The 18,695-nt window shown below is 28.9% G+C and overlaps 1 long non-coding RNA gene across 1 annotated transcript; it reads left to right on the top strand.

Annotated features, from left to right (window-relative positions):
* The first annotated feature begins 895 nt into the window (after window positions 1–895).
* LOC149576486 (uncharacterized) lies at window positions 896–18,363 on the top strand. The gene is made up of 4 exons (XR_016354352.1): window positions 896–937; window positions 17,938–18,027; window positions 18,128–18,193; window positions 18,280–18,363. It is a non-coding gene; the product is annotated as an uncharacterized LOC149576486 (long non-coding RNA).
* Window positions 18,364–18,695: the final 332 nt, after the last annotated feature.

Genomic DNA, 18,695 nt, shown 5'->3' on the forward strand with positions numbered 1-18,695 from the left:
ATATTTAGAGAATAATTATTTTAAAAGAGAGATTCTTATTTAAAAGAATTGGAAAACCCGCTTTATTTAAAAGTTATAAATATGTTCTCTGTAGAAATACATATATGTTCAAATTTGCATATATATATATCTTAAAATAATAGTGCTGAATTACAATCTGTATATGTATACACACACATATATATACATATATACATATACATATATATATATATGTATATATATGTATATACATATATATACATACATATATATACATGTATATATATATACATATATATATATACATGTATATATATATACATGTATATATATACATGTATATATATATATATGTATATATATATATGTATATATATATATATATATGTATATGTGTATATATATACATGTATATATATATATATGTATATATATATATGTATACGTATATATATATATGTATATATATATATATATACATGTATATACATGTATATATATATACATATATATATGTATACATACATATATATATATACATATATATATGTATACATACATATATATATATATATATATATGTATATATATATATATATATATATATATATATATATATATATATATATATATTTATGTATAAAATTGTGTAAATGTTAAATCCGAATATAAATATTGAATTCAAATTGTATGGAAATATTTTAATGAAAAATGTTATATGCGAATTGCTTTTGAACGATATTTAAAAACGTTTATAAAAAAAATTATATGGGAAGGCAGGGTTTACCCCACCAAACCCCTTGTTCCTTTTATTTATGCCGGCCATGGATTGCTGACGTAGTCATGCCTATGACTGCAATCGCAGGGCCGACTGCAGTAGCAGCCATCAGCGCATGGCCACGGTCGCATCGCGATGACAGTCGCACGGCGTTGCGATTCATCCACCGTCAGATGTGTAATTGAAACATTTAGCTTTATAATCATACACATGATGTTAGATACTAATTATCTCATATGCGATTTTTAATATATTAAAGTTTGTTATGAGTTTATATATATATATATATATATAATATTAATGGATTTGTTTAATAATCAAGATTTATAAATAATATATATAGTTTTAAATTGATTCATTGACTTAATTGGAATTTAATCCAATTAAGGTTAAAGGGGAATGTTATAAATGAAGAATTTAAGTTATTAATCGGGTTATTGAAATTTCAATAAAGCAATATAGATAGAATTCATAACTACTTAATTAGTCTAAAGACTAATAAGAATGTTCTAAATAAATTAATGGAAGATTTTAATAGAAACGATTGTAGATAGAACTAATGGAAAGAGATATATTTAGTAAATAATATTTAATATATATTAAATAACATTTAATATATATTAAATAATTTGGAGATGGTAATTTTATATTACGAGATGATTTTAAATTAAGTAATTCAAATTTTATTGATATTGGACAATGGGTCATTTCTATATTATAACATCGTTATAACATTGTTATGTTAATGTTAATACATTTGAATTATTAGTTATCTTATTGTTATACCTTAATCGTACTAAGAGTTAGTTAAATATTAACTAATGAAGTTTATGTAAAGATTCTCTAGATCAACTATTTATAGTTGTGATTAGTTTATTTATTAATGTTTGTTGGGTCTAACAAACTATTAATAAATAATAAATAGTTTAAATAGATATCAAATAATCTAATTAAAGTTAATCTAGTGGAGATTATTTATTGATTGAAGTTTCCCAAAAGATAACAATTTTTGGATTTGGATTATAATTGATTTTAATCAATTAATGAGTTGTCAATATAATTAAATGCGATAGAGTTTTAATTGAAATGATTGTCATTAATACGAAATTGTTAAGAAAATATTAGTAAGACGAATATGGATGTTACAAGATTATTATTAAGATTTTCAATATAGCTTGTTAATAAATATTAACAAGTTATTATTATTGAATTATTAATATGATCATTTGAGTATTGAATTATAGTTGACTTTTATCTTACAGAATTCTAGTTAGTTATTAGTCAACTGATATTAATTGGAACGTAGCCTTGGATATGGAATTATTAATTAAATTAATTAGAGTTAATTAGATTTAATTAATAATCAAGTTATGTAATAGAGTTTTAATTGATATGCTAATATCGGTTCCTCTAGCAAAGTTGTGAAGTATTTACATCGAAGTTGATAAGTCATACTCTCACAACTTGATTAATGACCTTAGATGTTTTAATGGTGAGACTTAGTAATATTGAATTGGAAACTATTAGAATGTAATAGGTCATGGATGGTGTACCTATGTTAATTCATCATTTTAATAAAGTTATAATCTTCTTATTTGAAGACTAGTAACTGGCTTCCTTATAACCTAAATGAATAATGATCCTAGAAAAGTTGAACGATTAATCAATTAGAATATGGATCATGATTAAATATAGAGGACAATTTAATTAAAGGTCAATGATGATCAGTTTAGTGAATATTTATCCTTAAGTTATTTTTAAAATGTAAATCTTAATAATGGAAGGATAATGCTATCGAAGAACAAATGGGTTGACTTGTAGATCAAATGATTAAACTTAGACACTTGAGGTATACTTGAAATGAAAACTGAAAACCCCTACACTTGAAAATGAAAAATGAAACTCTACACTTGATTCAACTATGTGAATTTAGAAAACCAAAACATGTGTTTGCATCATGTATTATATATGCTTCTTGTTTTGGTTTTTTTGGGTTGACTAGTGTTGACCAATCCTAGATTGTTACCAGAGGCTCGAGGGTTATGAGATGTGTTGGCATGTTGATCTTATTTGGTCTTGATCTTTATAAGGCCAACCATGGTAATGTGATCGTATGCTCTATGAAACGCTTGTAATTGATGGTTGTTATTGTTCATCAGTCTTCATGTGTGAAGCTGAGATGTATATGTATCTAAGACACTTGAGCTAACCATATTTTTGAGTCATTGATCAGTTATCCTTGGATTATTTTCTAGTCATCATGATGGGACTGAAATATGGATTTGTTCTTGATGATGTCATGTTGTGACATGTTTTGACTCAACCATTTTGGAGTCTTCGATCAGTATGATTTTGAGATATTCTTGGTTGCTTGTTGAGAACCAATGGATATTGTGATTATCAGTGATGCCTTCAGTTGCCAATAGAGAACTGTTGTGTTCATGATTTTCTATGGATGCTTTTTCAGATGCTCATGGAGATTTGATGATTCTTCTCTTGGAGATTTGATGATTTTTATTATGGATATTTGATTCTTATATTGTGAATATTTGATGATTCTTTTTTTATGGATTATCTTTTGGATTTTCTTTACAGTCGCTTGTACAGGACTGTGGTGATTTATAATTCCATGAGCTTAGGGTAGGTAATCTACTTGTAGTGTCGCGAAGTGGCTTGCAATGGGGGTCGGGGCCCTAAGTGGCTGCCAGGGTAACTCATTGTAAGTTTGGTTAATAAGTGATAACATTTACACACTAAATGGGGATTAAATGAACCTAAAAAGATAATTGTTTTGGTTCTCGCCCATGCCTTGAGCTCTTGTACATGCTAGGATGGGAGTAGTGAGAATGCATGGTTGTGACCGTGCATTCCGTAGTATGCCTCGTTAGTATAAGAGGATACTAGTGGCCGCATGAGATCAGTATGGACTCATGGAGTTTAGCTAACTGCCAGGGTAACTTGTACGTGATAAATGCGATGACACTTTCTCGCTTGCAGAGTTGGTTTCCTACATGTCATTGTTGTGCCTCTGAGAATTAGATGTTGGTTTTTTGTGATGGAACCTTTGAGTAGTATACTTTTAGGATTCCTAAACTTATAGAGATTTGTGCTTTGTGAATTGATATCCTATGTGGTCGGGTGGTAGTGTATTTTCACTCTTATCATTTGAGATCCGTTTGAGACACCGTGGCTGGAGCATTCTTGGTTGCTATTTATCTTCATTATGTTCTTGGATCATTATGGTAGATGATATACCCTATGATAGATGTATATACTGGTATGTTTCTTGTATTGATGATTTGCATATGTTAGATGATGATATCTTATGCTTTACTTTTTATGTTAGTAGGATGTGTTGAGGAGTGACATTCTTACTATGTTTATACTGATGATCTCTTCGGTGCTTTGGAATGTTACGCACGGAGGGATGGCTAAGATCTACGATGGTCTAATGATGCTATTTATGGTTGGGAGGAACTGTGCACGTAGTTAATTATGTTTGTGATATATGGTTATCTCTTATAATGGATTTTTATATCTTTTATGATGATGATGTATCATGTATGACATGTGGTTTCATTTATGTTATTGCATCATGGATTAATATTGGATGATGATGTACTTTATTTACATGGATGTTTATTCTTTTAAGCCTTTCATACCTTGTAACATGTACAGTGGATGATTGAGCAATTGAAAATGCAATTTATGAATAAGGATGTGATGTGAGATGAATGGTTAATTTAGATGTGATACAACTTTAAGGGATCTTTAAAGAATGTAACCTATTATGTTATCTTTACTCTCAGTTGAATTGATGTTAATGCTTCTGTTACTATGCGTAAGTTGTAAATGGTTTTACTTTCATGTTTAAAAAAAAATTTTGTTTGGTAAACTTAGTGTAATTTCTTTGGATCCCTTGGCGGGGCATTACACATACCCTGTGACATGTACAGTGGATGATTGAGTATTTGAAATGTAATGCATAAACATTGGACTTATCATTATTATTTTATGTGGATGTTGTACTAGATGGATTCATGTATGTAATTCAACGTTAATGGATCTTAAAGAATGTAATCTGTTATATATGTTATGATGGACAATGCTATTGCTTCCATTATTGTGCATGAGTTATATATATGGTATTTATTTTCAAAAAAAAAAATTCTACTAAACTTAGTGAAATTCTAAGTTAATTCTTTGGAACCCTTGGTGGGGCATTACATCAAGCTTGACCAAAAGTTGACCAGATTTAACCACGGTTGACTTGAGTTGACTAATTTCAAAAAGAATTTTGAAATAATTAAACAAAATTATTTAATTAAATAGAGTACTTACTTCTAATTAATTAAACAAAGTTATTTAATTAAATGAGAAGACATTTCTAATTAATTAAATGAAGTTATTTAATTAAATAAGAAAAGTGTCTCTAATTAATTAAAGATTATTTAATTAAATAGAAAAAGTAATTATGAGAGCATATCTCATTTTGTTAAATTAAATATCTTAACAAAATCTCTCTTCAGTTCAAAAAGGGAAATTTCTAGTTCACTATTGATCAAAAATGAGTTAAATCAGTTAACTCCTTTCTCTACTCAAATTAAATCTGTTAACTCCCTTTAATTTGGAAATCTCCCTTTATGACTGAACTTCACCTTTAATCCTGATTGTTGATTGAAATCGATCTCAACCATTGATGAATTCCAAGAAAGTCTATTTAAGAGACCCTCATCTCTTCATTTTGAAAGGTTGAATGAGAATTTGCATCGAATTGTTGCTAGAATTCATACTCATATTTTCTCATATTCACATACGCAAAGATCAAGTGTGACCAAAAGTTGACCAGATTTAACCACGGTTGACTTGAGTTGACTAGTTTCAAAAAGAATTTTGAAATAATTAAACAAAATTATTTAATTAAATGGAGTACTTACTTCTAATTAATTAAACAAAGTTATTTAATTAAATGAGAAGCCATTCTTAATTAATTAAATGAAGTTATTTAATTAAATAAGAAAAGTGTCTCTAATTAATTAAAGATTATTTAATTAAATAGAAAAAGTAATTATGAGAACATATCTCATTTTATTAAATTAAATATCTCAACAAAATCTCTCTTCAGTTCAAAAAAAGAAATTTTCAATTCACTATTGATCAAAAATGAGTTAAATTAGTTAACTCCTTTCTCTACTCAAATTGAATCAGTTAACTCCTTATTTTACTCAAATTAAATCTGTTAACTCCCTTTAATTTAGAAATCTCCCTTTATGACTGAACTTCCCCTTTAATCCTGACTGTTGATTGAAATCGATCTCAACCGTTGATGAATTCCAAGAAAGTCTATTTAAGAGACCCTCATCTCTTCATTTTGAAAGGTTGAATAAGAATTTGCATTGAATTCTTGCTGGAATTCATACTCACATTTGCTCATATTCACATACGCAAAGATCAAGTTTGACCAAAAGTTGACCAGATTTAACCATGGTTGACTTGAGTTGACTAGTTTCGAAAAGAATTTTGAAATAATTAAATGAAATTATTTAATTAAATGGAGTACTTACTTCTAATTAATTAAAAAAAAATTATTTAATTAAATGAGAAGCCATTCCTAATTAATTAAATGAAGTTATTTAATTAAATAAGAAAAGTGTCTCTAATTAATTAAATAGAAAAATTAATTATGAGAGCATATCTCATTTTATTAAATTAAATATCTCAACAAAATCTCTCTTCAGTTCAAAAAGGGAAATTTCCAATTCAATATTGATCAAAAATGAGTTAAATCAGTTAACTCCTTTCTCTACTCAAATTGAATTAGTTAACTCCTTATTTTACTCAACTTAAATTCGTTAACTCCCTTTAATTTGGAAATCTCCCTTTATGACTGAACTTCACCTTCAATCCTGACCATTGATTGAAATTGTCATGCCCAAAAATGAAACACAAGTTTTGTTTTAATATTTAAAAGTGATAATAGGATTGAATGTAATAAACAAGTATTCAAATAAATTCACTTAACTTCCTTACGCACATAAATAATTATAAAATTGAAGCACAATTCAAATGCAAACTGTCTTAACATATTTTAAACTTAAAATTGCATAGCTAAGTATATATCAACATGTTATCTGATTAATCTAATTTAAACGAATGTGATTACGAATCATAAGAATGTGCAGTAAGCTAATACCATTACATCTGATTTTTTTTTAAAATTACATATGCAAAATTGAAAACAATCTATAAGACTCAGTGCAAGCATATATACTCAAACACCATTTTTATTGGCAAACCTGATTCAAGGGCTCAGCCAAGAAAGAACTAGGAAGAAAATCCGGCTTCGTCGCCATAACAACAGAGTTTTGAGATACAAAATACATAGGATTTCAATCCTAAATTACAACACTTAAATTAAATTTCCTTCATGACCCTCATCGAGGGTTCCATATCAAATTCTGCAACACATTTCTACAAACCGTGGAGGAAACAGAATCTGATCAGGTGACAACCAAGCATAACCAAGAGACAATCAAACATGCATATTCATACATAGTTTTCACAATATGATTCACAATGAATCAACACTAGGGAAAGGTGGATTCTTCCAACCAGGAGAAGTCAAGCACAACACCAAACAGATGCCCAATCGGGGCTATAAACCAAGAACTTTCGTTCTTCCATTTCAACATACCATACTCATACACGGTTTGTGCTGACAGGTAGGGGCCCATAACACCCTACCATTTCTCCCTCTTCTCATCCTGAGAAGAGACTCTACACTAGTTGGAGTCTGACTAAACAGACCTTTCCCAAAATTGGTCACTTCTGCCCTATCCAAGGGTGAGTAATACCAAAACTTCCATGCAAAAAAATCTCAAAATTTCAACATAAACATAAAATGAAATCATCCAAAATAATATGGTTTTCAAATCTTCCCAACATACCCACAAACAATACAAATATTCAAACAACAACAAGGCATGAAACAAGAATGAAATCTGAACAAGGGAGATGAGAATTCCAACCTTCACAAAGAGGTAATGGCAATGAACAAGTTTGAGTAGAGCTTTCTCCTTCTTTGCTCCAATCTTCCAAGACTCCTCTCTAAATGTAGAGATTGGGTAACGCCCTCCACTAGTCCAAGAAGGGCCTCTAAATAAGCTTCAAACTCAACCACCAAAGGGATCAATAACTTCTCCCACCCACTTGCAATTCTAGAAACTCCTAATTCTACCCTCACTATGGTTAAACACTAAGTGGAGATAAGGTGAGGTAACTCAAGATAACCATGGTCAATTTTCGCACAAAGGCAAAAAGAGACTTTTTGAGTGACCTCAAAAGTCAAAAAAAGGGGCTTAGGGGTTGGAAAAGACCCCTAACCCATACCCATACCTTTTGGGTATAAATATTTCATGTTTTAAGCCTTAGGAAAAAGGTTTAGAGCCAAACAAAATCTAGAAAAAAAATAAAATAGGACCATCTAACTACTCTAACATTGCAGATTAAGCACTAATTTGGATTAGGGTGACTAAACTCGATTAGAAACCGAATTAGCAAACTGACACTAACTTAAACTGACTTAGGTCCAAAAGTTACACAGCTAACCTTAATCTGCACATTGATGAACATAAACAAATCATGAGTGTCAAGCAACACCACAAAAATACAGTTACGAACATTAACATTCACTGAACACAGAAAGATACATACATACATCTCACAATACAATACTTGAATTACATACAACAAGGTTTCCAAAATTAGCACATAGAGATCAGTTCTGTTCCTCCATCAATTTTCTCGGCTAAAATATCTGCACACTCATTGCACACATCAGTAGTCCCAAAAATCACATGTACATAGATATATATATATATATATACGTATCAAAAATTCACATAAATTGAAACATACATAATTCAGGGTTTCTTTCATCCTACTTAATTCTTAACCATTTAAAATCTCTTAAATCAAAATATTAATCCTACATTTACTGATTTCATCGACGTACATATACATAAAACATTAAATGGAAAACATCAAATATCAGAAAGTAACATCGCACAGCATCAAATATACTATGTTCAAGCATCAGATAATGTCTCGACATCTATGTTCAAGAATTTAACCACGGTTTGGAAAAGAATTTTAAAATAATTAAATAAAATTAATTAATTAAATGGAATACTTAGTTCTAATTAATTAAACAAATTTATTTAATTAAATGAGAAGCCATTCCTAATTAATTAAATGAAGTTATTTAATTAAATAAGAAAAGTGTCTCTAATGAATTAAAGATTATTTAATTAAATAGAAAAAGTAATTATAAGAGCATATCTCATTTTATTAAATTAAATATCTCAAAAAAATCTCTCTTCAGTTCAAAAAGAGAAATTTCCAGTTCACTATTGAACAAAAATGAGTTAAATCAGTTAACTCCTTTTTCTACTCAACTTGAATCAGTTAACTTCTTATTTTCCTCAAATTAAATCTGTTAACTCTCTTTAATTTGGAAATCTCCTTTTATGACTGAACTTCACCTTTAATCCTAACCTTGATTGAAATTAGTCTCAATCGTTAATGAATTTCAGAAAAGTCTATTTAAAAGACCCTCATCTCTTCATTTTGAAAGTTTGAATGAAAATTTGCATCGAATTGTTGCTGTAATTCACACTCACATTTGCTCATATTCACATACGCAAAGATCAAGTTTGACCAAAAGTTGACCAGATTTAATCACGGTTGACTTGAGTTGACTAGTTTCAAAAAGAATTTTGAAATAATTAAACGAAATTATTTAATTAAATGGAGTATTTACTTCTAATTAATTAAACAAAGTTATTTAATTAAATGAGAAGCCATTCTTAATTAATTAAATGAAGTTATTTAATTAAATAAGAAAAGTGTCTCTAACTAATTAAAGATTATTTAATTAAATAGAAAAAGTAATTATGAGAGCATATCTCATTTTATTAATTACATATTTCAACAAAATCTCTCTTCAGTCCAAAAAGGGAAATTTCCAGTTCACTATTGATCAAAAATGAGTTAACTCAGTTAACTCCTTTTTCTACTCAAATTGAATCAATTAACTCCTTATTTTACTCAAATTAAATCTGTTAACTCCCTTTAATTTGGAAATCTCCCTTTATGACTGAACTTCACCTTTAATCCTGACCGTTGATTGAAATCAATCTCAACCGTTGATGAATTCTAGGAAAGTCTATTTAAGAGACCCTCGTCTCTTCATTTTGAAAGGTTGAATGAGAATTTGCATCGAATTATTGCTGGAATTCATACTCACATTTTCTCATATTCACATACGCAAAGATCAAGTTTGACCAAAAGTTGACCAGATTTAACCACAGTTGACTTGAGTTGACTAGTTTCGAAAAGAATTTTAAAATAATTAAACGAAATTATTTAATTAAATGGAGTACTTACTTCTAATTAATTAAACAATGTTAATCAATTAAATGAGAAGCCATTCCAAATTAATTAAATGAAGTTATTTAATTAAATAAGAAAATTGTCTCTAATTAATTAAAGATTATTTAATTAAATAGAAAAAGTAAATATTAGAGCATATCTCATTTTTTTAAATTAAATATCTCAACAAAATCTCTCCTCAGTTCAAAAAGGGAAATTTCTAGTTCACTATTGATAAAAAATGACTTAAATCAGTTAACTCTTTTTTCTACTCAAATTGAATCAGTTAACTCCTTATTTTACTCAAATTAAATCTGTTCACTACCTTTAATTTGGAAATCTCCCTTTATGACTGAACTTCACCTTTAATCTTGACCGTTGATTGAAATCGATCTAAACCGTTGATGAATTCCAGGAAAGTCTATTTAATAAACCCTCATCTCTTCATTTTGAAAGGTTGAATGAGAATTTGCATCGAATTTTTGTTGGAATTCATACTCACATTTGCTCATATTCACAAACGCAAAGATCAAGTTTGATGAAAAGTTGACCAGATTTAACCACGGTTGACTTGAGTTGACTAGTTTTGAAAAGAATTTTGAAATAATTAAATGAAATTATTTAATTAAATGGAGTACTTACTTCTAATTAATTAAACAAAGTTATGTAATTAAATGAGAAGCCATTCCTAATTAATTAAATGAAGTTATTTAATTAAATAAGAAAAGTGTCTCTAATTAATTAAAGATTATTTAATTAAATAAAAAAAGTAATTATGAGAGCATATCTCATTTTATTAAATTAAATATCTCAACAAAATCTCTCTTCCGTTCAAAAAAAAAAATTTATAATTCACTATTGATAAAAAATGAGTTAAATCAATTAACTCCTTTCTCTACTCAAATTGAATCAATTAATTGCTTATTTTACTCAAATTAAATATGTTAACTCCCTTTAATTTGAAAATCTCCCTTTATGACTGAACTCCACCTTTAATCCTGACCGTTGATTTAGATCGATCTCAACCGTTGATGAATTCAAAGAAAGTCTATTTAACAGACCCTCATCTCTTCATTTTGAAAGGTTCAATGAGAATTTGCATTGACCTTGCTGGAATTCATACTCACATTTGCTCATATTCACATACGCAATGATCAAGTTTGACCAAAAGTTGACCAGATTTAACTATGGTTGACTTGAGTTGACTAGTTTTGAATTTTTTTTTGAAATAATTAAACGAAATTATTTAATTAAATAGAGTGCTTACTTCTAATTAATTAAACAAAGTTATTTAATTAAATGAGAAGCCATTCCTAATTAATTAAATAAACTTTTTGAATTAAATAAGAAAAGTGTCTCTAATTAATTAAAGATTATTTAATTAAATAAAAAAAGTAATTATGAGAGCATATCTCATTTTATTAAATTAAATATCTCAACAAAATCTCTCTTCAGTTCAAAAAGGAAAATTTCTAGTTCACTATTGATGAAAAATGAGTTAAATTAGTTAACTCCTTTTTTTACTCAAATTGAATCAGTTAACTCCTTATTTTACTCAAATTAAATATGTTAACTCCCTTTAATTTGGAAATCTCCCTTTATGACTAAACTTCACCTTTAATCTTGACAATTGAATGAAATCGATCTCAATCGTTGATGAATTCCAAGAAAGTCTATTTAAGAGACCCTCATCTCTTCATTTTGAAAGGTTGAATGAGAATTCGCATCAAATTGTTGCTGAAATTCATACTCACATTTGCTCATATTCACATACGCAAAGATCAAGTTTGACCAAAAATTGACCAGATTTAACCATGGTTGACTTGAGTTGACTAATTTTGAATAGAATTTTGAAATAATTAAACAAAGTTATTTAATTAAATGGAGTGCTTACTTCTAATTAATTAAACAAAGTTATTTAATTAAATGAGAAGCTATTCCTAATTAATTAAATGAAGTTTTTTAATTAAATAAGAAAAGTGTCTCTAATTAATTAAAGATTATTTAATTAAATAGAAAAATTAATTATGAGAGCATATCTCATTTTATTAAATTAAATATCTCAACAAAATCTCTCTTCAGTTCAAAAAGGGAAATTTCCATTTCAATATTGATCAAAAATGAGTTAAATCAATTAACTCCTTTCTGTACTCAAATTGAATCAGTTAGGTCCTTATTTTACTCTAATTAAATTTGTTAACTGCCTTTAATTTGAAATCGATCTCAACTGTTGATGAACTTCAGGAAAGTCTATTTAAGAGACCCTCATCTCTTCATTTTAAAAGGTTGAATGAGAATTTGCGTCGAATTGTTGCTAGAATTCATACTCACATTTGCTCATATTCAGATACGAAAAGATCAAGTTTGACCAAAAGTTGACAATATTTAACCACGGTTGACTTTAGTTGACTAGTTTCGAAAAGAATTTTGAAATAATTAAACAAAATTATTTAATTAAATAGAGTACTTACTTCTAATTAATTAAACAAAGTTATTTAACTAAATGAGAAGCCATTCCTAATTAATTAAATGAAGTTATTTAATTAAATAAAAAAAGTGTCTCTAATTAATTAATTATTATTTAATTAATTAGAAAAAGTAATTATGAGAGAAAATCTCATTTTATTAAATTAAATATCTCAACAAAATCTCTCTTCAGTTCAAAAAGTGAAATTTTCAGTTCACTATTGATCAAAAATGATTTAAATAAATTAACTCCTTTCTTTACTCAAATTAAATCAGTTAACTCCTTATTTTACTCAAACTAAATCTGTTAACTCCCTTTAATTTGGAAATCTCCCTTTATGACTGAACTTCACCTTTAATCCTGACCATTGATTAACATAGATCTCAGGCATTGATGAATTCCAAGAAAGTCTATTTAGGAGACCCTCATCTCTTCATTTTGAAAAGTTGAATGAGAATTTGCATCGAATTGTTGCTGGAATTCATACTCACATTTGCTCATATTCACATATGCAAAGATCAAGTTTGATCAAAAGTTGACCAGATTTAACCACGGTTGACTTGAGTTGACTTGTTTCGAAAAGAATTTTGAAATAATTAAATGAAATTATTTAATTAAATAAAGTACTTACTTCTAATTAATTAAATAAAGTTATTTAATTAAATGAGAAGCCATTCCTAATTAATTAAATGAAGTTATTTAATTCAAATAGTAAAATTTCTCTAATTAATTAAAGATTATTTAGTTAAATAGAAAAAGTAATTATGAGAGCATATCTCATTTAATTTAATTAAATATCTCAACAATATCTCTCTTCAGTTCAAAAAGGGAAATTTTGAGTTTAATATTGATAAAAAATGAGTTAAATGAGTTAACTCCTTTTTCTACTCAAATTGAATCAGTTAACTCCTTGTTTTACTCAAATTAAATCTATTAACTCCCTTTAATTTGGAAATCTCCGTTTATAACTGAACTTCAGCTTTAATCTGGACTGTTGATGGATTCTAGGAAAGTCTATTTAAGAGTCCCTCATCTCTTCATTTTGAAAGGTTGAATGAGAATTTGCATCAAATTGTTGCTGGAATTCATACTCACATTTGCTCATATTCACGTACGTAAAGATCAAGTTTGACCAAAAGTTGACCAGATTTAACCACGGTTGACTTGAGTTGACTAGTTTCGAAAAGAATTTTGAAATAATGAAACGAAATTATTTAATTAAATGGAGTACTTACTTTTAATTAATTAAACAAAGTTATTTAATTAAATGAGAAGCCATTCCTAATTAATTAAATGAAGTTATTTAATTAAATAAGAAAAGTGTCTCTAATTAATTAAAGATTATTTAATTAAATAGAAAAAGTAATTATGAGAGCATATCTCATTTTATTAAATTAAATATCTCAACAAAATCTCTCTTCAGTTCAAAAAGGGAAATGTCCAGTTCACTATTGGTCAAAAATTAGTTAAATCTGTGAACTCCTTGTTCTAGCCAAATTGAATCTGTTAACTCCTTATATTACTCAAATTAAATCCGTTAACTCCCTTTAATTTGGAAATCTTCCTTTATGACTGAACTTCACCTTTAATCCTGACTGTTGATTGAAATCGATCTCAACCGTTGATGAATTCCAAGAAAGTTTATTTAAGAGACCCTCAACTCTTCATTTTGAAAGGTTGAATGAGAATTTGCATCGAATTGTTGTTAGAATTCATACTCACATTTGCTCATATTTACATACGCAAAGATCAAGTTTGACCAAAAGTTGACCAGATTTAACCACGGTTGGCTTGAGTTGACTAGTTTTGAAAAAAATTTGAAATAATTAAACGAAATTATTTAATTAAATAGAGTACTTACTTCTAATTAATTAAACAAAGTTATTTAATTAAATGAGAAGCCATTCCTAATTAATTAAATGAAGTTATTTAATAAAATAAGAAAATTGTCTCTAATTAATTAAAGATTATTTAATTAAATAGAAAAAGTAATTATGAGAGCATATCTCATTTTATTAAATTAAATATCTCAACAAAATCTCTTTTCAGTTCAAAAAGGAAAATTTTCACTTCACTATTGATAAAAAATGAGTTAAATGAGTTAACTCCTTTTTCTACTCAAATTGAATCAGTTAACTATTTATTTTACTCTAATTAAATCTGTTAACTCCCTTTAATTTGAAAATCTCCCTTTATGACTGAACTTCACCTTTAATCCTGACCATTGACTGAAATCGATCTCTACTATTGATGAATTCCAGGGAAGTCTATTTAAGAGACCCTCATCTCTTCATTTTGAAAAGTTGAATGAGAATTTGCATCATATTATTGCTGAAATTCATACTCACATTTGCTCATATTCACATACGCAAAGATCAAGTTTGACCAAAAGTTGAGCAGATTTAACCACGGTTGACATGAGTTGACTAGTTTCGAAAAGAGTTTTGAAATAATAAAATGAAATTATTTAATTAAATGGAGTACTTACTTCTAATTAATTAAATAAAGTTATTTAATTAAATGATAAGTCATTCCTAATTAATTAAATGAAGTTATTTAATTAAATAACAAAAGTGTCTCTAATTAGTTAAAGATTATTTAATTAAGTAGAAAAAGTAATTATGAGAGCATATCTCATTTTATTAAATTAAATATCTCAACAAAATCTCTCTTTAGTTGAAAAAGGGAAAATTCTAGTTCATTATTAATAAAAAAATGAGTTAAATCAGTTAACTCCTTTTTCTACTCAAATTGAATCAGTTAACTCCTTATTTTACTCAAATTAAATCTGTTAACTCCCTTTAATTTGAAAATCTCCTTTTATGACTGAACTTCACCTTTAATCTTGACCGTTGATTTAAATCGATCTCAACCGTTGATGAATTTCAGAAAAGTCTATTTAAGAGACCCTCATCTCTTCATTTTGAACGATTGAATGAGAATTTGCATCGAATTGTTGCTGAAATTCATACTCACATTTTCTCATATTCACATACGCAAAGATCAAGTTTGACCAAAAGTTGACCATATTTAACCACGGTTGACTTGAGTTGACTAGTTTCAAAAAAAAATTTGAAATAATTAAACGAAATTATTTAATTAAATGGAGTACTTAGTTCTAATTAATTAAACAAATTTATTTAATTAAATGAGAAGCCATTCCTAATTAATTAAATGAAGTTATTTAATTAAATAAGAAAAGTGTCTCTAATTAATTAAAGATTATTTAATTAAATAGAAAAAGTAATTATGAGAGCATATCTCATTTTATTAAATCAGTTAAATCAGTTAACTCCTTTTTCTACTCAAATTGAATCAGTTAACTCCTTATTTTACTCAAATTAAATCTGTTAACTCCCTTTAATTTGGAAATCTCCCTTTGTGACTGAACTTCACCTTTAATCCTGACCGTTGATTGAAATCGATCTCAACCGTTGATGAATTCTAGGAAAGTCTATTTAAGAGACCCTCATCTGTTCATCTTGAAAGGATGAAGGGCGTATGCACCGAGTTGTGGTGCCAAAAAGGTGACAAGGAATTTTTTTTTCTTATTTTTAAAAGCGTGTACGTGCTATAGCGCGTACGTTCTTTTAAAAAATAAAAAGTATATATGATTGGTTGCAAACCCGCAGCCCATCATTTTCATCAGCATTTTCTTCTACTCTTACAGCGAGCAGCGCGTACGAGAGTTGAAGACTCAACATTTACACCACCATTTGCCAAAATGCCTCCTCGTCGATGAAATCCAAGATCTCAAGCGCACCCATGACGATGCCGTAAGTGATATAAACCTAACTTTGCATTGTTTGATATATTTTTCATATTGTTTTGTAAGTTTTTTATATTCTTTTGCAGGGTTTTTACAAATTTCATTTAGATTTGTTTATTTATTTGAATTTCAATTGATTTTTAATCAGGAAATGTTCATAATCAACCAGAAAATCCACAAGAACATCAAAACCCTCAAGAACCCCAAAACCAAAACCCTCCTCAAGAAGAAGAACAAATTCCACAACCCGAACCAATTACAAGACCTCCACCAGGTACACAAGAAAATATAAGAAATGAAATAGAGAGAGGCAAAACTGAATTAGAAAGAATCATTGTTCGGTTGAAAGAATCTGGAAAAATCAATCCAATGAGGGCTTAATTGGCATCATCCCTCGAATCCATTAACACTCAGATAGCCTCAGTTAGTGGTCAGTTAGATATTTGGCGGGCTAAGAGGGATGAACAAAAAAGATTTTATGCAAATAAATTGTCATATGAAGATGTTAAAAAAAATGAAATACCAAAAGGTAGTATATGTGCATTATTTAGAAAACCCGGTGAGCAAAATACTATTAGAGAGGGCACTAAACAATTCTCCATCCATTGGTGCATACATGATGCTATTAGAAATAATTTTTGAGATAGATGGTGGATGGTTTTTGATGCCCCTCCTTGCAACAATCATGAGGTCCCCATGTATTTTTTGAAGAAATTATATTGTGAGTTTGTCCTTGGGGAGATCCCCAATTATTTTGATATGTTAGACTCCTAGGGTAGAGGTGGGGGGTCATCATTTCAGAGGCCCGGAGCACGTCGTGACCCTAATGTAGTTAGGGCACCCATGGTCCATCCACAATGTGAGCATGTGATTATGCCTTCAGTTGTGAAGGAACATGTAGAGGTCAGCACTCTAGGGACCATTAATGCTTTGACACAGACCCTCATCCATTTCACGAGCCCATTAGTTGAGGGGGAGCCTTCTATACATCATGGTCACATGTGCACTTCATGCGGATCCCTATACACATTTGGCACTCATGTCGGAGATGGTGCAGATGATGGGCTTGTCACCAATCAGTTCCTGAATGAGACATTTGGCATTGACACACAGGTAAATTACTAATTTGATCACATTTCATACGTATAGTGAATGATTAATTAATTAGGATTTATTGACATTGTTCAAAATTTAGGGTCAAAGTGTTCCTGGGCCTAGCAGCGATCCTCCAGGCCCATTTTTTGTCCCTTCGACGAGTCCTGAGGTATGTATCAATTTAATCATTTGAATTAATACATATATTTATTACGTAATCATATTAAGGATTGACCAAAAAAAATATGCATGTGCATCAGTTCTCCACAAGACCCCCAACCTTTACCACAGACGTAGATCAGAGACATCATACGAGCTTCACACAGGTACAGTTGTTTCATGTTAATTTAATTCATTTGATTATGTTTATTCCAATTTTCATGTTAGATATAACGTGTATTGTATGATGTGCAGCTCATGATTTCGGACACACCTCCTCATCTGCGACAGTCTGTTGATAGTGGAGTGGCCGCAGCTGTGGCTAGCTCACAGCCACTGACGGAGGTATGAAAGAATTTTCTTTGTTTTAGTTGTTGTTTATAATAGTTAATCTCAAAATTTCTAATGTTATTTATAAGTGATTATATTTATTAAATTGTTGTAGGGTCTTGTCACGCCTGATCGTCCACGAGCATTTGAGGTGGACTTACAGAGTGACTATTTGTTGGCGGTAAGAAAATAATTTATTTTGTGAGTACATATATTTGATTTCAACGTATAATAAATATTGACTCATATCTACTTTCTTTGTATCAGTTGGACTTGGAGAAGAGCCTCAACAAGAGGTCAAGTGAGCGTGTCAGGAAGGCCCCGTCATCTCCACTATCTCCCTCCACATGACGGCAGAGGACATCAAGAGACTTGTTTCCTTCCCCTCATGGGAAGGAAAAGATGTAGTTGAGATATTTGATACATATATATAGAGACTTGTTTCCTTCCCCATGTATATATATATAGGCATCTAAGAGACATATTCGATACACATTTGATGTACATATGACATTCTATATTTGATGTATGACATATTTGATGTATGACATTATTGGTTAATATATGATATGTTTGTTCATATACGACATTATTGGTTATCATAATATATTATGTGTTTGTTAATGTATATGACATTATTGGTTATCATTTTATATTATATGTTTGTTCATGTATGACGTTAA

The sequence above is a fragment of the Cupressus sempervirens genome, chromosome 1 (genome assembly GCF_028749045.1).
Source record: "Cupressus sempervirens isolate cs-2001-9-10 chromosome 1, ASM2874904v1, whole genome shotgun sequence".
Classification (NCBI taxonomy): domain Eukaryota; kingdom Viridiplantae; phylum Streptophyta; class Pinopsida; order Cupressales; family Cupressaceae; genus Cupressus; species Cupressus sempervirens.